Source organism: Odocoileus virginianus, chromosome 16, assembly GCF_023699985.2.
Source record: "Odocoileus virginianus isolate 20LAN1187 ecotype Illinois chromosome 16, Ovbor_1.2, whole genome shotgun sequence".
Classification (NCBI taxonomy): domain Eukaryota; kingdom Metazoa; phylum Chordata; class Mammalia; order Artiodactyla; family Cervidae; genus Odocoileus; species Odocoileus virginianus.
In genome coordinates, this window is record NC_069689.1 from 13,827,160 (window position 1) to 13,852,272 (window position 25,113).

At 44.6% G+C, this 25,113-nt stretch overlaps 2 long non-coding RNA genes across 2 annotated transcripts in view; one reads left to right on the forward strand and one right to left on the reverse strand.

Moving 5' to 3' along the window:
* The window catches only part of LOC139038688 (uncharacterized), a 58,419-nt gene extending 55,089 nt beyond the window's left edge, over positions 1-3,330 (reverse strand). The window contains exon 1 of the long non-coding RNA XR_011491754.1: positions 2,783-3,330. This is a non-coding gene — a long non-coding RNA (uncharacterized lncRNA). The remainder of the gene's footprint in view (positions 1-2,782) is intronic.
* On the forward strand, positions 3,155-24,832 carry LOC139038690 (uncharacterized). Its single transcript, XR_011491756.1, has 2 exons — positions 3,155-3,280; positions 24,670-24,832. It is a non-coding gene; the product is annotated as an uncharacterized lncRNA (long non-coding RNA).
* The last annotated feature ends 281 nt before the right edge of the window (positions 24,833-25,113 follow it).

Consider the following 25,113-nt stretch of genomic DNA (forward strand, 5'->3'; position numbering starts at 1 on the left):
AAGGTTACAGTCCATGGGTTACAAAAGAGTGAGATACAACTTAGCAAACAACAATAACACAACAACAGCAACATCCATTGACATAGAGGCAATTTCTAAAGAGTTTATTTTTTCTAACTAAAAATGAAGAGGAGATTTGGTTAAGAGAAAATGAGATCTCAAATATGTTATAATAAGAGATGATGTTTTCATTTTCTTTTAGCAGGCAATCTAGCATTTTTTAAGTCAGTCATCAGGAACTATACATTTAGCTGGTGAGTGTTATGAGCAGAATTTATTAGGGGAATTGGAGGAATTCTATAGCAAGAATACTGTCCTCCAATAGCTCAGAGTGGAGCTGGAGCTACTATCATCCCCGCATCAAACAAGAGGGTCTAGGTTGAAATTAAGATACAATTTGTGAGTATCCAGAGAATGCTGAGGAATGGAGAGTGGGATGTGGAGCATCAAGAAAGACTTCCTGGAGGAGGTGTGATTCCATCTAGGTCACGGACAGCCTAGAAAGGTCACCCTGAAAATGCATACAGGCATTCTTTTTTTAATTTAAATTTAATTTTAAAATAATTTGAAATATAACATCAATTTAAAATTAAATTCAAATTAAAATTTAAGGAGAACACTGCATGAAAACATTTGCTCTCCTTCTTACTCTCCCTTGCATCTTGGCCCTGTAAACTCTTTGGCACTTGGCAGCCTTCTAGCCTCAGGTAGGGGTCATCTTCTCCACCACCCTTTCCCCAGCTCATCTCCTCCGCATCCAGGTGGTCACTCAGAGTCGTGGTGGTGGTCACCACCTCATCAAACCAGCCTCCACACTGTCCCGTGGTTGATGGCTATATCCCACCCTGTGGGCCTCCTTTGTGCTCCCTCACCCTCATTATAACCTTTTCGTTTTACGTTCAATGACCATTATCTGCCCTGTGCCCCCTCTGCCTTCCTCCCATAAGTGTGGGCCCACCACGGGACCCTCGGGGAATCTATTGCTCCATCTTCTGTGGTCACAAAGGCCACACAGACGCCTGTGTTTTCTCCCAGCTTCTTTATTCAGCGAGCTTAAGAAAGCTGGGGTAGGCTGAACCAGGAATTCCCTTGGTTTTAACACAAAATATGGTCAGTGTAAATGGCCTATTTGTCCTGGCTAAATGGCTGTCCCCTGGGATAGCTGAAAATGCTCTTTTCGGCTGGCTAACAGCTCCAAGCCCCTGGGCCCCGTGGGTTCCTGGTAGGCGGATGGTGGGAGTCCATTAGCCGCCTCACCTCCTGCCCTTTCTGGTCTCATCTGCACCCTTGTCACCTGTGCCGGGGCCTGCTAGTCTCAAGAGGTCCATGCCTGCTTCTGCCTGGGCCCCAGCAGAAGATGGGGAGGTTCAAGCAATTGCCTGTCTTAATCCAATGAGCCTTGCCTAATAGAACATGAGTTCTATTTTGGTTTGGCGTGAGTCCTCCAAAGGGGAAAAAGGAATAAAAAGTAATGTAGTATAATAGAGTGGGAGGGACAGAGAAAGAATAAACTTTGGACACCTTTGGTTTAGCATCTTGACAAAACATGTAACTGCAATAGGTGATACAGGATTTCCCTGGTGGCTCAAATGGTAAAGAATCAGCCTGCTAATGCAGGAGACCCTGGTTTGATCCCTGAGTCGAGAAGATGTACTGAGGAAGGGAAAGGCTCCCGCTCCAGTGCTCTTGCCTGGAGAATCCCATGGACAAAGGAGCCTGGTGGGCTACGGTCCATGGGGTGACAGAGTCAGGCACGACTGAGTGACAAAGTGCACACGCATGCAGCAGGTGATATGATCTGCCAGAACCCGAGGTTCCTCAGGGCTTCCCTGGCAGTCTGCAGGTTAGGACTCTGTACGTCCACTGCAGGGAACATGGGTTCGATCCCTGGTTGGGAGCTAAGATCCTACACGCTTCACAGCTAGGTTGGTATGGAGTGGGCATCCTAGCCTACACGTTGCAGCAATGCTGGAGGGATCCCAACCGATGGGAATGAAGCCTCTGGTGAAGCATCTAAAAGTGGTACCTAATGCAACAGTTACTGGTATCATCCTAATAGCTCAGGCACCTTTAGAAGTTGAAATGCCTGATTCTATTACCCACATTCCTATGAGGGGACAATCTCATTTCTCACTTTTGTTCGAAGTGGTGTCTCTGGTGTTTATCTTCTGTGAACTTTCCAGAATTAAATGGCTTGAGCGTACGGTTAGACCTCCTTTTTCATGTTAAATATAATCATGTGCAGAAAAGAGGAAATTTGTTTTAACAGGACAAGTGAGCCTGTTTATAATGACCTCCCTTAACAATATTAAGTCATTTTGCTGCATGATAAAGAAACAAGAAGAGAATTGAGCCAATTCATGGGGTAGATTTTTATCCTGGGAGAGTAGCAATAAAATCTGGTCCTCCTTTTATCAAAGCCTGTTCAATTTAAAAAACTAACTGCAGTTCACAAGAACTGAATTTGCTTATTGATTAATCCATACTTACATAGTATTTGGTACTGTTACCATCATGTTAAGATACAATTTTCTCCAAACTGTATGAGTTTAGTCATTTAAAATACAAAAATTAGGTAATTATAGTCAGAAGAATTCATTAAAATTGGAGTATAGGTAAACAATATGACTACTACTTAGTCATTAAAACTCTACAAATAAAATATGAAAAGAAAAAGTAAAAGAGCAGATACAATCCACACCCTTCCTGTTATTCCTCCCATAATTTTTTTTTTTACTTTGTGAGTCAGACACTCTGTGTCTGGGGAATAGTTATTTCTTACCTCGTTGATCAAGGTGGAACAGGTTGTGGGGGAGCCAAGTGTCCACCTGGGAGAGGGTCATAGTCCCCAGAGCAGACGGTGTGGTTCCATCACCTGTAATTGTCATCAGAAAACTAACTTGAAGCTGTGAGATTGGACACCGTTTATTGGGTAAAGATAAAGGAAGGGAGAAACATTAAAATGAAAGGTGAAAATCTTGAAAAAAGGACCACGTAACAGATACATCTCCACAACTGCTCTGTAACTATCTGCAAATCAGTACTGCTTGGAGTCTGAGACCCAGAGAGAGGATGGGGGCAAAGCCACTGTTGACAAACTCTTCAGTGAAACAGGAAAAGACAGGGTGAAGTTTCTCTGTCTGTGTGGGGGTGGTGCAGGCGGAGGGCGCAGCAGAGAGAAGGTAGAGTTTCAACATCGTTGAAAAACATAGGCCACGTGAGCTCTCTGCAGACCAGCTGATTCCCTGCAGTGAATTCACCAGGGAGAAGGGATCTGGAGGTGAGATCTCATTACTAATTTTGTTAAAAACCCACCTGTGAACGCAGCAAAAGAAATCGTCCCTGGGACCTGGGCTTGGAGGGGGCGGGTGTCTCTGTGCTCAGGTGTGGACAGCCTTAACCTAATCAGCTGCTTGACTTCAGGGCTCCTGATAAACTGTAAGGAGTTCTCCCATGGAAAATGAATGCAGATGAAGCTAGAAACCCAACCACGAAGCTGCTGATGGCCACCCCATTTCAGATGGTAAAGCTGACGTGGGTGATCAGCAAGCAAATGATAACAAATGATAAAACAGAGTTGTATTGGGTTGACCAAAACAGTCATTCGAGTTTTTTTGTAGCATCTTATGGCCTGGTGGCTCAGATGGTAAAGAATGTACTTGCAATGCGGGAAACCTGGGTTTGATCCCTGGGTTGGGAAGATCCCTTGAAGGAGGAAATGGCTACCCACTCCAGTATTCTTGCCTGGAGAATGCCATGGACAGAGGAGCCTGGTGGGCTACTGTCCATGGGGTCACAAAGAGTAGGACATAACTAAGTGACTAACACTTTCACTCTCATGGAAAAACTCAAAAGGAATTTTTGGCCAACCCAATATCTAACCCTATCTAAAGAGGCAAAAAAGTTTTCTATGGCTGACTGTATGTATACACAGGGTCATGCATCTGTTATAACTTTCTGCTATAACATTTATTGACTCAGAGTTTTCTGAACAGGTCAAGGGCTTCTGACTTCAGGTGAGTCTTGATCAAGAAGCTCAGCCATGTCACCAAGAATCTGGCTCTTCTGGGTCTCTTATTTCTGTGTCCTTGGATGATGGGGCATCTTCAGGCTGTATGCCACAGTTTCTGGGAAGCCCCTATCTCTCCCTTCACCATAGCAAACACTACTTAGTCCTATTCCACATTTTCCCACATCTCCATCCAAAGAAAAGTGAAGGTCTTCTTCAGTGGGGCCTTCTGGAAAGCAGTTTACAAGATGGGTCACATGGGTTATCCCTCCCTTATGTTTTAGTTCCTACAACATAGCACTTCCTGTTCTGATGTAAGTGGGCTCTGTATTTGTACAGAATTATGTCATGGTTCACACTTTTGCCAACAACTGGAACGTTCTTTCTTCGTGACTTCCTTTTTATTCCTGTATATGTTTTATTTTGTTCTGATCTCTCGCTCCATGCCACCAAACCTTGGCAACCACTGAGCTTTCTATCATCTCCATAGTTCTGCCTTTTCTAGAATGTCATATAGTTGGAACCATCCAGTATTTAGCCTTTTCAGGTTGGCTTCCTTCACCGAGAAATATGCATTTACAGTTTCTCCATGTCTTTTCAAGGCTTGATAGCTCATTTCTTTTCATTGACAAATAATATTCCAGTGTAGGGATGTACCACGGTTTTATCTATCCATTAACCTATTGAAGGACAGATTTATTGCTTCTATCTTTTATCAGTGATCAATAAAGTGAGAATAGGTAAGTGTGCGTGCTTAGTTTCACCCGACTCTTTTGTGACCCCATGGACTGCAGCCCTCAAGGCTCCTCTCTCCAGCGGATTTTCCAGGCAAGAATACTGGAGCAGGTTGCCATTTCCTTCTCCAGGGGACAGTGATCAATAAACCTGCTATAAACATTGGTGTGCAGATTTTTATGTAGACAGGAGTTTTTAACTTCCTCTCTTTTAGAATTCAGCTCAAATGCCTGGGCGTTGGGAGGGGAGCTCCAGGAAGTGTGGCCTGCTTCTCTCTGGCTGGGAGCAGGCACTAACACTGTGCCACAGAGCACCTGGCACCTCTCCTGCTCTGCTGCTTATGAGACTGCATTGGACAGCTTGCCTGCCAGCTGCCCAGCTAGACTCTAGGCTCCAGAACTACAGGGTCTGTTCAGCCCCACTTCAAAAGTACCCACATTAAGTGGTCAAGATATATTTGTTGGTCTGAACTTTACACTAGACTTGAGTTCCTGGAGTTCATTCCAGCATTTCCTTTTAAGTACCGCTGGTGTAGTGGTATCATGCAAGATTCCCATTCTTACGATTTTAGGAGCGCTTGGGCTTCCCCTGTGGCTCAGCTGGCAAAGAGGGAGACCTGGAATGTGGGAGACCTGGGTTTGATCACTGGGTTGAGAAGGAAATGGCTACCCACTCCAGTATTCCAGCCTGGAGAATTCCATGGACTGTATAGTCCCTGGGGTCACAAAGAGTCAGACGTGACTGAGTGACTTTCACTTCATTCCAAAGTGGCACTAGTGGTAAAGAACCCACCTGCCAATGCAGGAAGCATAAGAGATGAGGGTTCAATCTCTGGGTTGGTAAGATCCCCGGGAGGAGGGCATGGCAATCCACTCCAGTGCTCTTGCCTGGAGAATCCCAAGGACAGAAGAGCCTGGCAGGTTACAGTCCACAGGGTCACAAAGAGTCAGACACAACTGAAGAGACTTAGCACACGTCCTTGGGTAGTTCACCCTCAAAGGTGTGTGTCAAATAAAAAAGCAAGATCTAAGTGGCACCTTCTGAGCCATGTCTTCTGGGTCACAGTCTGTGTGTGACATTGATTCTGGTGAAGAAAGGCAAGTCTGCAACCTTTGATGGAGTCAGAAATAAGGTTGAATGGCAAGAACAATGCTAATCCTCTACCAAGAGGGAAAGCTGGTGTTAGTTGTTCAGAAAGAAAATCAGTGCATCATGGTTCTAGGAAGGATAGAGGAGCAGCAGAAGAGATAAAAATACATAAGGTGTAAAAATAAAAGAAGGAAAATCCTGCACAGATGTTAGGGATGTAACACAAATTTGGTTTTGAGTTCCCTGACAGCCTGAGCAAAGGGGGCAACAGGATGAATTATAATCCATAGTGGTCATCAGATTAAAGAAGAAAAATATGCCCTTCAGATGCCTTTCTGAGCCCTGACATTGGTTCCAGACATGCATTTTACTTCAGTGGGTATCCACAAAGGGAAATCTATGTCAGGACACTATGTCATTATTTTAACAGCAACAAATCACAAGATATCACTTCTTAGTGTAGGCAGGGATGATTCCAGGCAAAGTCTGTCTTCGGAAGCAAAAGCGGTGTTGATGTGGACAAAATAGTAATAATGTGAAGCTATCAGGCAAAACAGACCCTCTGTACCTAACCCTCAGCTGAAATTGGATGAGTTCATAATTGATGCTTTTGAACTGTGGTGTTGGAGAAGATTCTTGAGAGTCCCTTGGACTGCAAGGAGATCCAACCAGCCCATCCTAAAGGAAATCAGTCCTGAATATTCATTGGAAGGACTGATGCTGAAGCTGAAACTCCAATACTTTGGCCACCTGATGCGAAGAGCTGACTCATTGGAAAAGACCCTGATGCTGGGAAAGATTGAAGACGAAGTGAAGAGGACAACAGAGGATGAGATGGTTGGATGGCATCACCGACTCAATGGACATGAGTTTGAGTAAGTTCTGGGAGTTGCTGATGGACAGGGAAGCCTGGCGTGCTGCAGTCCATGGGGTCACAAAGAGTCGGACACGACTGAGCGACTGAACGGAACTGATGAGCAGACCCCCTGGATATGTGGCAGTACTGGGACTGACCAGCAGGAGGAGGTTGGGCAAAGCACCCTGTGGTGGTTTAATCACGAAATTCTGTCCAACTCTTGGGACCCATGGACTGTAGCCTGCCAGGCTCCTCTGTCCATGGGATTCTCCAGGACAGAATACTGGTGTCAGTTGCCATTTCCTTCTCCAGGGGATCTTCCTAAGCCAGGGACTGAACCCACGTCTCCTGCATTGCAGACAGATTCTTTGCCAACTGAGCTACAAGGGAAGCCCAAGGCACCCCATGAGCCTTCTTTTCATCACTGGCCATGGAGGTCAACCTATTCCTGTGCTGTCTGCTTCCTGGGTTCTGGAATATTCTAGCATACTTGTTTTGGGCTTAGTTAATCCGGAGCTGAAATGAAGTTGGTGTTTTCCATATGTTTTCATTTCATTAGCAAAAGTGTGTGGCAGTGGGAGTGGGTGAGGGACAGCAAGGAAAAGGTCCCAAGAGGATAGCTTTCTAAGGAGGAAAAAATGTTGGAAGGAATAGAAGAGGTCGTGGCTGTGGGCTGTGCTCTGTGTATGCTTCCTAGGTGGCGCTAGTGGTGAAGAACCTGCCTGCCAGTGCAGGAGGCTTAAGAGACTCAGGTTTGAGCCCTGGGTTGAGAAGATCCCCTGGAGGAGGGCATGTACAATATTCTTGGCTGGGGATTCCCGTGGACAGAGGAGCCTGGTGGGCTAGAGTCCATGAGCTTGCAAAGAGTCTGTAGCCAATAGTCTAGCTTCTTTGTACCAGTTACCCTGGTGGCTCAGCGATAAAGAACCCACCAGCAATGAGGGAGCCACGGGCTCCATCCCTGGGTTGACAAGATCCCCTGGAGAAGGAAATGGCAACCCATTCCAGCTTTCTTGCCTGGGAAATCCCATGGAGAGAGGGGCATGGTGGGCTACAGTCCATGGGGTCGCATGAATCAGACCCAACTGAGCAACTAAACCACTACCACCATCCCGAACAATAGCAATCCTAGGTGGAGTCTTTCTCTCCCAGATAAAGAGACCAAGCTCAGAGTGGTGGGAACCACAGAGCTATGTGGAAAAATCAAATTAAACTAAGTTTAATTGAATCAGCTTAACTCCATAAAGTTCCTCAGCTTGTCTGCTCCATCATCTTTCCCAGTGTTGTTCGAAATGCTTAATTGTTTAAAATTTTATATAGAGCTTATTTGATTAATAATGGTATGTGTTTCATATGTACACAAAGTGATTCATTTTTAATATATATATATTTCTTTACCATGTGATTTTTTTAAAATTTTGATTTTATGTTGGAGTATAATTGATTAACCACGTTTTGTTAGAGTCAGGTGTACAACAGAATGATTCAGTAATACACACACATGTATCTATTCTTTTCAAATTCTTGTCCCACTTAGGTTATAGGAACAGCATTCCCTGTGCTATACAGTCGGACCTTGTTGTTTATCTATTTTAAATATAACAGTGTGTGCATGTCAATGGATAGCAATATGTGGTGTGCATTCACTAGATAGGTGGTTCTCAATATTGTTTATTTTCATTAAAATACTCAGAGACTTTTTTCCTAATTGCCCCCTGTGAAATATTGATACCACCGATATATTGAATACTTATGTACCATCTATATGCTTGTGCTTTAAATGTAGAGTGAAATTTCTCTACTCCCCCAAGAAAAACCTTTAGCCCATTTTGGGGGTAATGTTGCCTTTCCCTGAAAATATATGCTTTGCCACAAATATATAACAAATGCATGGTCACTTAAGCTTTATAAATTTGAAGTGATAGATCTATATCATTTAATTTGTCTTGTGAAATTTGCTCAGTCATGTACCATTCTTTGTAACGCCATGAACTATACATTCCATGGAATTCTCCAGACCAGAATACTGAGTGGGTATTCATTCCCTTCTCTAGGGGATCTTCCCCACCCAGGGATCAAACCCAGGTCTTCTGCATTACAGGCGGATTCTTTACCATCAAAGCCACCAGGGAAGGTGGCTTAGGTAAATAAGAACCGGAAGGTCCAAGGAAGTTGAGCCAAGCTCACAGAGACAGGAAAGGCAGAACCAGGCAGATACTAAGGCATCCTGAATCCCACTCCAGTTCTCCCACCATGCCAGGGTGATCAATAAATGGATGGCTTTTCGAGATGCTCTGGGTCTTCCCTACAATACCTCCTGTACTTAACAAAATAATGCTACTTGTGGAGAAACCAGGGTCTTCCCAGTGGTAGTAGAAAATCATTAAGGCACCATCTGCACCCATCTTTTAAACATATCATTTTGGCAATAGAGTGTATCGGTTTTCCATTGCTACCATGACAAATTACCATAAACTCAGTGGTTTAAAGCAGTGCACGCTTATTCTCTTATAGCTTTGGAGGCCAGGAGTGCCAAATAGTTCTAACAAGGCCAAAATCTAGGTGTCAGAATAGCTATGAGCCTCTGGAGGCCCTGGAGGGGAAGGTGTTCCTTGTTCTTTTCCAGCCACTAGAGATGGTCTACAGTCCTTGGTTTGTGGCCCCTTCCAGCAATCACATCATTTGATCTCTGCTTCCATCATCCCATCTCCTATGACTTGAACCCCCTTTCCTCTTTCCCTTCTCAGGATGTGGGTGATTACCCTGAGCCCCCAGGGCAGTTCAGGTTAATCTCCCCATCTCAAAATTCTAATGTATAATAATTGCATCTGCAAAGTTTTTTTTTTTCCTTTGGCCATGAAGGTAACAGATTTACAGGTTTGAAAAATTAGGATTTGACCATCTTTGGGGACATTAGTCTTCCTACCACATACATCATTTGGGTTTGTCTGAGACTGCATTGGTTTTGAAAGTGAAAATCCTGTATCTTCAGAATCTCTTTAGTCCTGGGGGGACCAAGACAATTGGTCACCCTAAGTGTGTGATGGGATGAGGCCTAAAATCCACACTTGTTGGAAAGGTTAGTAGTTTATATTTTTTGCTCTGACTTGGACCCTTTTTAGCTCTGTAGTTTTGGCACGATCATCCTCTACCTCACGTTTCCTCCTCTAGAAATATCCAGCTGTTGGCTGTCTTTCCTGTTTCTGTGCTTCTGCCTTACCAACTTAGTGTTTCCTGCCCACCCTCTCCCTTCAAATGGCCAACTTCTGCTCACTGAAAGGCTGAAGAGTATATATCCTAAACACTTCTCTTATCAAGCACTGATCAAGCCCTTATAGCACTTAATAAGACATAATTACAAGTCGACCTCCTAGATTATGAGTGATATCTTTAATTCAAGGTTTGTTGTTGTTTTTTAGTCAGTAAGTCGTGTCCGTCTGTTTTGGGACCCCCATGGACTATAGCTCACCAGGCCCCTCTGCTATGGGATTTCCCAGGCAAGAATAATGAAGTGGGTTGCTGTTTCCTTCCCCAAGAGATCTTTCCAGCCCACAGATTGAACATGTGTCTCCTGCATCTGGTACTTTGGCATGCAGATTCTTTACCACTGAGCCACCAGGGAAGCCCAATTCAAAGTCTAGGTCATATTTATCTTTGTTCAAAAAGGGGATTTCATGGGTCTTTGACAATTATCTTTGATTCAGGAAATACCTGCTGATTTGAACTGTAGGGAAGAATAAATACATACCTGGCTGGGTGGATGGTAAGAGAAATGGATGGGTAGATGAATGGATGAGTGGACCCATGGAGGGCTGGCTAAGAATAATCAACATATCTAGAGGGTAACTTAGAGCCTAACAGTATCTAGGCAAAGAAAGATGTATACTTAAAGTCACTAGTATATATCAGTCCAGAGAGGGAGTAATGAAAACAAAAGTATATGAAGCAAAGGAAAGCAGAAAAGAGAAAAGAAGGGGAAAAGGGGAAAGGAAAAAAAAAAAAAGCCCAGTGGTTTCCAGCCTGGACCACATGCCCACAAATAGATTTGCATGCCCCAGGTGGAATTGTTCTGGAAGTCCAGAGCAAGACACATGTAGACCAAGTACAATCCACACCATTTATCCTTTTTAATTACCATTCCTCCAGTTCAGACATACACTAGCAGGAGAATGTCCACCACGCATTTTAATCTCAGAGTTCTGTGTGGTTATTTGTCAGGCCCATATATAAAGCCACTTCTCTGTCTACACTTCTCACATGCTAGGCAGCATCTTGAGTTTTTGGAGGTCTGTAAAAGTGCTTAGTCACTCAGTCTTTTCCAACTCTGTGCAGTCCCATGGACTATAGGTCTCCAGGCTCCTCTGTCCATGAGGATTCTCCAGGCAAGATGCTGGAGTGGGTTGCCATGCCCTTCACCAGGGTATCTTCCCAACCCAGGGACCAAACCCAAGTCTCCCACATTGCAGACAGATTCTTTACCGACTGAGCTATGAGGGAAGCCCAAGAATACTGAAGTGGGTAGTCTATCCTTTCGGTGTTACTTGAAAGTGTGCAGTTCTAGAGCTCAGCCTCTTCCTGAGTCAAAAAGTTTAGAGATCAGTGGCTTCAGTTATCAAGTGGATTCCCATACCTGCCTGAGGCCATCTTGGAAAGAGACCTATGGACTTTTGACCTTCTGCTTGCCCAGCAGAGACTGGACTCCTAACTCCTGAATGCTCATAACTAAATACCCCACTTTTTTGTGATGAGCCTCCTTTCTGTTACTGCCTCATCACCAATGGAGAATTGTCAGCAAAATATGAGAGGACTAGGTAACCTGGACTCTTTGACATTGCTAACTTTTGTCACAACCACTTCTGCATCTTAAATGGCCTGGTATTGACATTCAGCTTGGGAGCCTCATCTATATCCTTGTGAGATCTGAGTTCAAGGTCATCAAATATGGTAGCCTGGTTGTTTGACCGATGATAGCCTACTAAATGTCAACTTTGTGGGGCCAAGACCAGTGTTTTGGGGTTTCTCATAATTCATGGGATTTTCTGGCATATCCCCAAATTTGACCCTAAAGAAGTGCAATGCCTCAGTGAGCTTTGGACAACATGGAGTGCCAACTCTGTCCCTTGGCAGATACATGCTTTTGAGGAATGAGTCTCAGTTTTTCCAGCCATTGCAAAGGGCTGAAGTTTAAGCCAGGTGGTCACTAAAGGTATTTCCAGCCTTGTCATTCTAACATTCTGGTATGCCTGACTTTGGTTAGGATGCTATGAATTTGTTAGCAAACTAGCCTTTGCCTATTCTGATAGATAAGGTCAGGAAATATAGTTCTTACACATCTGCAGTTAAGTATTAACATAAATCGTCTGCCTGAATCCTGGCTTTGGTTATTCTGTGGATCAAACCATGGCCCCGTAAGCACAATAATGATTGGTTATGGTGGCCATATGTCCTTGGTTTCTTTGGACAGCCTTGATTTCAAATATTCTGTCCCATCGACAGAGCTAGTGTCAGATCATCTATCCCAATTTTGATTCAAAAATATGGTCTCCATATGGCAGATGTATCTTCACCGCTATGGGATAGAAGGCTTTCTTTACCCATGCACAAAAGCTCTTCCCTGCTTTCCTTTCCCAGGCAGATGAAGCTGCTTCTCTGAGCTCCCACATAGTTGCTATATCATCTTCATTCAAGCACTTGCATTCCAGTGTCTTGTGTTGGACTCTGGCCCTCAAAAGGCCAGGGACCACCAATTTTTCATCTCTATGCTCCTAGCACCATGTCTGAAAAAAAAAAAAAAATAGAAGCAATTTTCAGGGATCTGTTACATGGCACAGTAGAAATCTTCCTGAAAAGTTGAGGTTGTGCATGTTTAAATTAAAATCTCTTTCCGGTAGAACCAGAGGATCTATTACTAGAAGAAGAAATTCTATGTTATATATTTATTTTCCTTTTCTTTCCCCTCAAATAATTCTTTCAGCCTTTCTAAAAGATCTGGACTGACAGATGCCATTAGCTAGAAGCGAGCTGATCTTGAAAGCAGGTTCTCTTAGCTCTGTGGAATTCAGCTCACTCATAGCCATCAAACTGAGAGATCAGAAGAAAGAATCCGTAGTTTAAATCTGACAGGAATGTTGTCAGATCAGCAGTCATAGTTTCCTTTGCAAATAAAAGTCCAAATTGCAGCTTTTTTTTTCCCATTTATTTTTATTAGTTGGAGGCTAATTACTTTACATCATTGCAGTGGTTTTTGTCATACATTGAAATGAATTAGCCATGGATTTACATGTATTCCCCATCCTGGTCCCCCCTCCCACCTCCCTCTCCACCCGATCCCTCTGGGTCTTCCCAGTGCACCAGGCCCGAGCACTTGTCTCATGCACCCAACCTGGGCTGGTGATCTGTTTCACCCTAGATAATATACATGTTTCGATGCTGTTCTCTTGGAACATCCCACCCTCGCCTTCTCCCAGAGTCCACAAGTCTGTTCTATACATCTGAGTCTCTTAAATTGCAGCTTTTTAATTGCTTCAAGAACTAAAGAAGTTAACAGCCTTTTCAGAGTGCAAGGAGGCAAGAGGACCATCTCATGACCTTTAGAGATAAACCTCAGCCACCTGTCTTGTGTTTCTGATGGTTGGCTGCTTCTAGTACTAAGCACCTTCCTTAAGTACCATTTCTTCCTGATCTCTCTAGATGAGCTTATCTCACAGTTTCCTCCAACCCAGTGTCCACTCTGACCATCATGCTAAGCTTTGGTCCAATGTCATCAGTAACTTCTACTTACTTTCTTGCCATCCCATTTGAGATGTCTTATGGTTTGATCATCATCTATTAGGCTACAACTCAGCTCTTTAAGGATATATATACTAACCCCTTTGGCCCCAGTTCATCCAGAAATCCATCTTTTCCTTCAGCATTTCAGTGGTTGCTGATCTCTGAAAGTAGCCCAGCCCTCCCACCCACCCCACCACACTTTTGAGTCTTTGCACAAACTCTTCTTTCTGGGTTGTGCTTCTGCCTTCAGGCACCTTGACAATCCTTGCCTGTTTTTCAAAATGTTACTTGATTTTTCCTCTACCATGATGCCTTTTCTCATCCACTAAATAGAGATGATTATGATGATGGTGATAAAAGTATCAATAATAAAAGCATGATGGCAACAATAACACCCACATGTGTTTAGCAGGTATTAGGCATTAAGTTGGGTGCTAAGTGGTTGTCACACTCTACCTACTATTACACGTTACAAAAGAAAACAATCTCAAATTAATAATTATTTGGGTTGAAAAAGAGGAAAGGAATAAAAAATAAAGATTTGGGGAGCAAAACTAAGCCCAAGGACAAATAGCTAAATTAGGGTAGGTCTGGGTTTGGGATCCGATATCTGTCTGACCTCAAAGCCTGAGCTGTTCCATGCCTCATGGATCTCTGTTAAACCCTCCTTTATTGTATGGAGTATGGTCATCCCAAGCTTGCTGGGCAGCCCGAGTATCTTAAAGACAGTGGCACTGCCCTATAAATTTATTCCTCATTAACCCTCCACATGGTTCCTGACACATCTGCCATGTAAGCAGATTGTGCTAAGTGAATGGAAACGAGGAAGAAACTCCTTCCTGGAGTTTTATTGTTGCCCAGAGGAGCCTTTCAAATGGCATATATTCAATATACACCCTCCACCCAGATCTGTGAACATATTCACTGCTCTCACACCAAAGGGACCACCATGATCTCTGGGCATCAACATTAGTCTAGATCTTTCTTACATCAAGACAAGCACTGTGTGATATCACTTACATGTGGAATTTAAAGTGTGACACAAATGAACTTATATATGAAACAGAAACAGACTCACAGCCATAGAAAATGAACTTAAGTTTACCAAAGGGGGAAGCGGGGGGAGGAGGGATAAATTAAGAGTTTGGGATTAGTGGATGCAAGCTACTATCTATAAAATAGATAAAAAACAAGGTCCTACTGTATAGCACAGGGAACGAGATTCAATGCCCTGTAGTAAACCATAAATGAAAACAATATGAAAAAGAATATGTATAGATATGCATAACTGAATCACTTTGCCGTACACCAGAATCTAACACAACTTTGTAAATCTGCTATAGTTCAATTAAACAGAAGCATCTAGATCTTTCCTTTGGTTGGGGTATAAGCAGAACCATCAAGACCTCTGTGCTTTCCAGGGACCAGGCTGATGGTAAAGTCAGCAGATCTCCCCCTTTCAGATGAATCAGTGTCCAGATGGTGAATATATTGAGTCTGGTATAAAGAACAGGGTCATAGCTGATGGAAGCAAACGTTTCATGCGAGTTTCACTCACATGAGAGTGTTCTTTGCTGCCTTGATGGAGATTAATACTCAAAGCTTCACCAGGGCAATTTGATGGTACAAGAAGCCTCACGCAGTGAATGAATTGGCAAAACACATCCATAATCAATAAGGGCAAAGAGGGGATCTGCTATCAAATCTGACCCAAACCAGCAAACACAACCCTATCTTTTTGGCCACTTAGATGGAGGAGACTGTTTCCACAACATTCTATTCCAGCACAGAGCTAGTCTGCTCATCAGGAGAGGCTGTGCTGATGAATTCTGTTTCAAGCACACCGAAAGCTTGCCCTTGCCTTTCACCTTACAACCAACTGAACTTCTCACCCAGAGTCCTGAAGGCTCTCTTGGATCTGACTCATTGATCGCATCTCAGGGAACTGGTTAGGCACACAAACTGTTGGAAATAATGCTCTCTGACTGGCTGGGCTCTGCAGTCCCAGCTCCTGGCTCTCCAGAGTTGCATTTCCCCCTTTGATTCACTTTCAGGAAGCTTCAGAGCTGGTAAATCAAAACACACCTGCTAACTGCCTACTGTGTGCTGATGACTCTGTTGGGATAAATGGAACTGTTGAGTTTTATAACCTTACACTGTCAATACAACCATGAAAATAAGCCAAGACTGAGATATAAAGCAACTGTAGGACCGAAAGGTCATGTGTATGTTCAAAAGTGGGTTGTGTATCTTCTCACTGGAATTTCAGGAAGGAGGAAGACTTTCTGGCAAAAGGGCTTCAGTAGGTGTAGGAATGTAAGTAAGCAGAGAATGCCGTCGATAAAGTCAAGTGTGTGAAAGTCGTTCAGTTGTGTCCGACTCTTTGTGACCCCATGGACTGTAGCCCACCAGACTCCTCTGTCCACGGACTTCTCTAGGAAAGAATACTGGAGTGGGTTGTCATTCCCTTCTCCAGGGGATCTTCCTGAACCAGGGATTGAACCCAGGTCTCCCACATTGCAGGCTGATTCTTTACCATCTGAATCAAATGGGACATGAAAGTTGAAGGTTCTGTCCAAGCCAAGATCTCACAAAAAGTTTGAGATGCAGGAGAATGATCTAGACAGGAGAAAAGACAAGGTGGTCTGGAAGCATAGAAAGCATCCTTTCCCCAAACTGCATTTTTTTTTTCCCCAATCTGCATTGTACTGTGCTTCATTTACTGTCCACACAGACTTCTCTCCTCTGGGTTATAGAATCTTTTAAAATATGATGGGGATTTATTCGATTCTAATCCCCAGTGCCCACTAGAGATCCTGGTCCATACCGTGTGCCCACTAACTGTGCCTGGAAGGATGCCTGGTAGGTATAGGCAGCAGCTGGTCCTCTGTTGGCTGAGGAGCATCAGCGCAGCATCATCTCAGGGAATCCACTCACCAGTTCCCTGAGGGACAGGATGAGGAGCAGTGTGGTGTGGTACCCAGAACACAGGACCAGGCTTTAGCTGGCTCTGGCTTCGACTATGACTCATTTCCTGCTCAGTGTGTGAGTGTGGGCAGGTGGGTCCTCCTCTCAAACCTCCCACACCTCTAACTGTTGGTGAGAAAAGATGTTCAGACCATGATGCCTAGATATTCAGTATGACGGTGTTGTGATGAGTTTCTTATTTTCATACTTTCACAGCCCAAGTACGATCCCTGGGCTGTGGAAGTTCACATATGGGAAAAGTCACCAGGAAGGCTGTGAATTAGAATCAGATGTGCTATCATCACGTGGAGTCCTTCACTGGGTTAATGATAACTAGGCTTGCATTTTTCTTTTCTATGATTTCTCTTTGGTGGGTACCTATATGTGCAGGTAGGACGCTCATGGTCACACCAACCTCTCACAACAGCCTCACAGACAGAAACTACCACTGGCTTCACTTTAAAGATGGGGACACTGAAGCACTGAATGAAGACAGGCTTTGCCAAGGCCACCCAGCTAAGTGACAATAAAATCCACTTCTGTTTCATTAACATCTCTCAGTATAATGATTATCCTTTAGGATACATAAGAAATTTTCCAGGTGGCTTAGTGGTAAAGAATTCACCTGACAATGCCAGAGTTGCTAGAGACACGATTTCCATCCCTGGGTCAGGAAGATCCCCTGGAGAAGGAAATGGCAACCCACTCCAGTATTCTTGCCTGGAGAATCCCATGGAGCCTGGTGGGCTACAGTCTATGGGGCTGTAAAGAGTTGGACCCTGACTAAGCAACTGAGCACACACACACACACACACACACACACACCCAAAATAGAAATCATTCCCCACATATGTCTGTCTTGACTGTTCATCATTTATCCCCTTTTTCCACTGACATATGGATACAAAGAGCCTGGCTACAGGCCTAGGACATAACTGGTCTTTGGATGTAACTTGTCTGAGATGGTATGTGACACCGAGCAGCTCATGAAAGAATATCACTTGAAATTTTCCCAGGAGTCCCTGGATAAAGCGAGCCATTATGTATGTGCACACCTACATACAGATCTACAAATTGGCAAGTTGTGTGCTTAGCCAAGCAAAGGTTTGTTTTGTTTTTCAAACCAATTCTAGCAAAATGAAGTGAAAGCTTGATGTCAAAATAGGATTAAGTTTGCCTTTTATTCCATTACTCCACACCCTAGTATATCCTTCTCTCAAACTTCACACGCATACAAGAAAGAAAGAAAACAGTGTCTCTGTCTCATTTTTGGCATGAACAATTGAAAATACCCCACCGCACTTCTATCTGGCCCTGGTCTGAATGTTTTCAATTTGGTTAAGAAACACCATGATTACGTATGCTTGACATGCAAGGTTATCGCTTACGCATGGATTTCTGTACGGGAATAAAAGAATAAACATGTCAGTTAAATAGCTAATGGGAAGTTAAACATGCTCACAGCCCCTCACCAGAGCTGTCAGGAGAAGGGCCCTCCGTGGCTGCTCCTGTCCCCTGACTCTTTGTGGCATTAGAGTCCTCCTCTGCCTCCACGGGCCTCACATGACTCTGCTCTAAGAAGATCAGACCACCATTCAGCTCAGTGTGGTTAATTTCTTTTCACACACCTGACCTATAGTTTGGGCATGGATAGCAGGTGACTCTATTCTTTCTTTGTTCAAACTACCAAGAGGCTGCAGAAATCCAGAGAGTGGACAAAAATCAACAGCTGAAACATTTCAAAGAAAGTCAAAGTTTCTGTTCTCTTTTTGCTGTTGTTGCTCAATCACCAAGCTGTGTCCAGCTCTCTGCGACCCCGTGGACTGCAGCACACCAGGCTCCCCTGTCCTTCACCATCTCCCAGAGTTTGCTCGAATCCATGTCTATTGAGTCAGTGATCCTGCTCCTGTTACTCTCTCAGATAAAATGAAAAAATGTATCCTTATTAAAAAAAATGAAAATTAACCAAAAATAGAATTATTTCCTGGGCAGGGGGCGTAAAACCTATTTACAACACATTAGATGAAGAAAAAAAAAAGCCAGATGTGATTGAGTATTCAGTGTGACTTCAAACATGTAAAATAATATTTGCTAGAAGAGCAAAGTATGTTAAGATATGAATCTCTGGATGGTGCAATCATGAATGATTTTCATTTTCTTATCAATTTAACAGTCCAATTAGTCAAAGCTATGTTTTTTTTCTGTAATCATGTATAGATGTGAGAATTGGACCATTAAGAAAGCTGAACACTGAAGAAGTGATGCTTTTGAACTGTGATGTTGGAGAAGACTCTTGAGAGTCCCTTGCACTGAAAGGAGATCAAACCAGTCATTCCTAAATCAGTCCTGAATATTCATTGGAAGGACTGATGCTAAAGCTCCAATTCTTTGGCCACCTGATGCAAAGAACTGACTCCTTGGAAAAGACTCTGATGTTGGGAAACATTGAAGGCAGGAGGAGAAGGGGATGCCAGAGGAAGAAATGGTTGGATGGCATCACTGACTTGATGGACATGAGTTTGAGCAAGCTCCAGGAGTTGGGCCTAGCACGCTGCGGTCCATTGGGTCACAAAGAGCTGGACATGAGTGAGCCACCGAACTGAACTGACCTGTTTAATATTTCCCATGTTTCCTATAATAAGAGCAAGTTCTTTTATGATTATAAAAATGTGTATCTATATCTAAACCTCTCTCTCAAATCTACAAGAATTCTACACACACACACATGCACGCAGGTAGTAAGACAGCACCTCCTATGCATGCTGCCAATTCACTTGCCAACTCTGTTGTATGAATCACACCAGCTTTTCCATGGAAAAACAAACCCAAAATAGCAGGTACAAAGAAAAATTTAGAGAACCTAGCTACTGGTAGGCCATTCACTTAACTTAGTACCATGTATGTCCCAGGTCCTGAAGACACCCTCTCCACGCTCTCAGCCTCCACGCCTCTCAGCTCCTGAGGATTAGTCATGATGTGAACAGTATTATTTTGTTAGTCGCTCAGTCATGTCTGACTCTTTGTGACCCCATGGACTATAGCCCATCAGGCTCCTCTGTCCCTGAAATTCTCCAGGCCAGAATACTGGAGTGCATTACCATTCCCTTCTGCAGGGGATCTTCCTGACCCAGGGATCGAACCCAGGTCTCCTGCGTTTCAGGTAGATTCTTAACTGCCTGTGCTACCAACACTCTGCTATGGTATTAAGATTTCCCAAAGTTCATGCCCCAGCCCTCCACCCCAGCCTTACCTTGGCAACCCCTGGGCCAGAGCAGATGTGTTGTCCTTGGCGGCACAGAGCTTCCAGGATGGGCAGTCCAGCCTGCAGCGAGAGCTGCCTGACCTACAGGCAGCTGAAGGTTAGACAGTGACAGATGATGAAAGTCACTCAGTTGTGTTTGACTCTTTGTGACCTCATAGACTATACAGCCCATGGAATTCTCCAGGCCAGAATACTGGAGTGGGTAGCCTTTCCCTTCTCCAGGGGATCTTCCCGACCCGGGGATCGAACCCAGGCCTCCAGCATTGCAGGCGGATTCTCTGCCTGAAGTGATGGTTAGAAGATGATGCTTCTAAAGGGCGTTGACCCTGGGCTCCTCAGTGATGTCAGAGTTCTCAGGCGGCATGCCTGTAGGTGACTCTTTCAAGGACAGCTGTGTGAGGGCTTTCAAAGTTGGATTGATGTGTCACTAAGTCGTGTCTGACTCTTTGAGACCCCATGAACTGCAGCAGCCAGGCTCCCCTGTTCTTCACAGTCTCCCCAGAATTTGCTCAAATTCATGTGCATTGAGTCAGTGATGCCATCCAACCATCTCATCCTCTACTGCCTCCTTTTCCTCCTGCTTTCAATCTTTCCCAGAATCAGGGTATTTTCCAATGAACTGGCTCTTCACATCAAGTGGCTAAAGCATTGGAACTTCAGCTTCAGCATCAGTCCTTCCAGTGAATACTCAGGGTTTATTTCCTTTAGGATTGACTAGTTTGATCTCCTTGCTGTCCTAGAAACTCTCAAGGGTCTTCTCTAGCACCGTAATTCTAAAGCATCAATCCTTGATAGCCTGCAATTAATTTTCTGTTCATGATTCCATGAGGTGACCACCTAGATGGTCAGTGTCCACGCCTGCTTCCTTCTGGTCCATGAGTCACACCTCAAGGTCTGCAGATCTGGAGAAGGGAGCCCTTGGCCAAAATAACTCTCCTGTATCCAGGCCTCTCCCACCCCCTTCGTTCCAAATGCCTGCAAGGACCAGGCTGAAGAATAGACTGCGAGTCTCCACCCCATCGCTTACATTCTGGTTGAGTCCCATGGGGCCCAGGGTTTGAACACCAGGCTGCCTCCCAGGAACCAGGAAGGGGTGTCTGGCAACCAAGAGCTTGGACAAAAGCACCTAGAAAGCACTGGGGACCGAGGCCAGGCACCCCGGTGGCCAATGCCCCGGTCTGGAGCGTCCCAGCTGCAGCAATGCGTGACTGAACTGGGCCCCACACAGCTGAGCAGAGCTGGAAGCCTTGGCCACACATTCCTGGTTTCAGCTTCACTTTCCCTGCCTGGTTCCTATTAGCGCTGCGGCTTTCCAAGCCTTAATGGCAGAGCTCTGGCTGGAGACGAGGATGGCCCGGGGCAGCCAGCTGCCAACCAGGTTATAATCCAACGAGATCTTTCCGGAGTCAGCCTTTACAGCCGGACACTGGGATACTTACAAACTTCTCAGAAAGCAAACAAACAAAAAACAGAACCGCAAACCTTGGAAGGCGGGAGGCTGGGCAGATGCTCCTTTACTTGGGGACAGAAGTCAGGCAGATTGAAAGTCCTGTTTGTCGGTAAACTCCGGCCTCTCTCACTGTGCGCCGCAGAGGCTGCTTTCCATGGAGCCTGTCGTCAGTGGCCAGGCCTTCGGCATCTTTGCCAAACTGGGAGAGGTGACTTTAAAGTGACGAGAGGCCCAGCTGGGGTGAGGGGCGGGGAGTCAGTAAGGTCTCCATCCTCTCTCATGGACAGACTGAAGGGGCAGGGGGGATTCTGAAACTCCAGCCAAGGAGAAGCTGACTCCAGTAAGCCCTGGGCCAACTCAGCTGCAGGAGGGGGCACCCCGCATCCTCTTTCCATCTCTCTGGCTCCCCCGTGGGCTCCCTTCCAGGTGCTAGCCCTCTCCTCATACCTTCAGCTTCTCTGAGGCCCCCTCCAGCATCAGCAGAAAATCAAGGCCTCCAATGCAGTGGTAGATGTGTAAGAAGGGTAATGTTTAATGATTGGGGCCAATGCAGTGATGCAATGATGTTGCCTTTATTTCAGGCCCCTGAGGGAGTGGTTTTCCTACCCACTGTCTACAGAGTTCGCAGCATTCAGTGGCCTGACTTTTATATAATAAATTTGGGCTTCTTTATGAGGGACCTTTCCTAGGCAGAAGGGCCTGAGCCATCACATTTTGAGCTACTGCATACCAGTCCATTTTCATGATCTATCTCCTTTATGTAACCATTCATTTGCGTGAAACTTTTCTGCAGCATCTACTGCATTCCAGGAGCTGTGTTTGTTGTATGTACAGAACTGATCAAAGTGTGGTGCTAAAAGACATAGTTTGCATATCTCATAACAGACACAACCTCAGTCTCATGAAAATTAAATTTTAGTGAGATATGCATCAGTGAAAAGGCAAGTGATTGTAGAAAGTAACACATGCTAGTGTAGAGAAGTGTAGGATGCTAGGGACAAGGGAAAGAAAGTCTTAACCCTGTTCTGGGGGGCACTCAGGAATGATCCAGACATGGAATCTAGCTGATTTTGAAGGATGAGTAGGTGTCTTCCGGGTGAAAAGGGTAAGAGGTTATTCATGGTCAACGGAACAGCATATGCAAAGGCCCTGTGGGATGCACTGGAAGACACCTACACAGAATATGGTTGGAGCTTGAGACATACTCATGGAAATCAGATTCAAAGAAAGCAGGGGCTTGGTCATAAAAGGCCTCCAAAGTTATGCTGTGGAGTTGACCCTTCATCCTGAAGGAGGGAGAGTCCTTGTAAGTTTACCAAGGATGTCCCTGGGTTCGGATGGACAAATGTATTTTTCTCTCTGGTAGCAATGAGGAGCAAGGGACAGAAGGAGGCTGGGTCCGCACAGTTTGGGGGGAAGTTATTGCCAGAGTCCAAGTTCTAAAGCATCAGGGATGGAGAAGCAAATTCAAGATACAGGAGACAGGATTCCATTCAGTGGGACTCAGCCTCAGGGACTGATTACTCAATGGGAGGGACCAGAGACAATGCAGTTGAACGCCTGAGAGTGGTGATGCCCTTCACTGAATGATGGAAGGCCGGACACCCAGGTTACGTGCTAAACAAATGGTCCTCCCTCGTGTGGGGACGCTCCTGTCTCCCTCCGCCACTCTGCCCTGAGATGCGCTGTCAGTCACACTGCCAGCGGGGACCAAGAAGTCATTTGCACACTCCTTGGCAATCTGGATCTCATCCATTGCTGCTTTCCCTTCACTTTGAGAATAAATGAAAAAATCGACTCCTCCGGATGCCAGATTTGTGTTCCTGTGTTAGGAGATTGTTTTTTCTTTTTTGCATCTGTGTGTACGTTAAACAGCAAGAAGAAAGTCGCGAAACTCAAGGAGTTTCCCCAAAAGTAAATCAATTTGCGGTTGAATGTGCTGTGGAATTTGTTTGCAAACCTACAAGAGCGAAGCGAGCTTAAAAAAGATGCAGTTGGATGAGACTGCAAAGTTTTGGAAAGTTCTTTGAACACATGTAAACATGATATGTGTAAGCAAATGTTTAACTTGCCTTTTTTACTTCTACAAATTATATTATGAAATCAGACGTCTGTGACTTCTTAAGAATGTCAAATCAGTGTATTCCTTCAAAACAGATAATTGCCTAGAGCTGCTCAGCTTCCAGGCTTGGGGCTTGGGAAGGCTGAGTTTCCTGCCCGCCAGTGAATAGAAGCTTGTAGGAGAGATTGATTTGCGTAATGCAGGCGGGGGCAGGCATGACCATGGGGAGGTGGGCTTGCTGGACACAGCCAAGCGGCCCTTGGGGAAGGAGGAAGAGCTAGACCCTCTGTGCTTCCCCTTCCCAAGGACCCCATGATGATTCCATTCCCTGCCCTGCCCTCCGATGGAAGAGACCAGCATGCTAACCTCTCCTTGAGAAGGATGGTACAAAATATATTTGATCTGATAGTTGTTTCAGCACCGCTTTGATACTCTGCTCTCTGAGAATCAGGATTGAAGCAGCTGGAATTAAACTGCCCTTCCAGTGCCAAATGAGTTGGAATTGGCCAATTTAGCATTCATGAGCACAGCTAAGGAGTGGCCAAAGTCATCTGATAGGGCAGCTCTAGTATTTTCCTAGTAGAGACCATCGAAGTGGTTCGGAGGCAAAGATGGAGAAGATACAGTGTACGTGGCAATATTTCAGGCCCCCGCATACAATTACATCATTATTACTAAGCACTTTTATTAGCATTGCAGCTGGACTGAGAAAGAGACCATCCGGGACCACTGCAGATCATTTCAAAGAACATACTGTCTCACTGAAATCAACAGGATATTGCCTGGCCTCACCACTGCACCCCAAGATTCTCTTCCCATGCCGTCAAGCCCAGGCTGATAGCAACACATGTTCACTACCAGGGCAGAAAGGACCACATAGTGCTTAATATGTAAGTAGGCTTAATTTGATTCCTTGGGTGCAAAAGATGTCAATGAGACCACCATAAAGCATATGCCACCACTCACTGGCCCAATTAAATCAAGGTGTCATGGTTGTCTTGCATGATCCAGAGCAGATGCATGTATGATAGATTATTAGGGATGCAGTTTGCAGTGTTGTACATTATTTATTCCCAATTTATTAACTGCTTATGGTGGTTATTTTGGAGAAGTCGTTTCACATTGAACGTAAGCTCATAATGAAGAAATATGTGTCTCTCTTGATTTGGAAATGGTACAACCATAGCGCTGTCATTCTCCTGATGTCTGAGGTTTTTATAGGCTCTTAGGGACTGGATTCAATACCACTGGCACTTATTAAGTGTCTTCTGTTGGTGGTTTTTGTTCCAGACTCTTGACCAACTTATTAATCAAATAGGAACAAAATTGCCGCTGGATGTATACTGAAGGTGAAAGGCTGGGAGAGGCAGACTCTGTCCTCTGGGAGTTTGTACTCATTATCTGCGTTCTGTCTTGCAAACATACACATAGACTCAATGAGAAATTTATGAATATTCTTTGTTTCCAGATGAGGTTCTTCTGATTCCTGGAGAAAGGAAGGCCTCAACCTAGGTCAGCCATGCAGTAATGGAAGAGATGGAAGGAAAAGCCAGCATCTTGCAATCCCGAATTCATGACCTTTATGTGTCAGCTTCCTTATGAGTGGAATGGAAATAAATAAGTCAACGGCACGGCTAGCTTGTCTTCATAGCTCCCCAAAAGCAATCAATCCTGTGTTCAGAGAACACAAGAATGCCTTTTGTATACAGTCCATCTTTCTTTAACTGATGGGAAGAGATAAAAGGATGCTATTAGTACTTGAATTGGTATAGCCCAAGGATCTTGCCACCTTTCTCTTTAGAAAATTCCTTTTTTTTTTTTTTTTTTGAGATTCCAAAGGGACATCCATTAGTATATAATAAATACTTCCTCATCTCACAGAGGTTGCGATGAAAAGGCTCTGTGGAAGTGC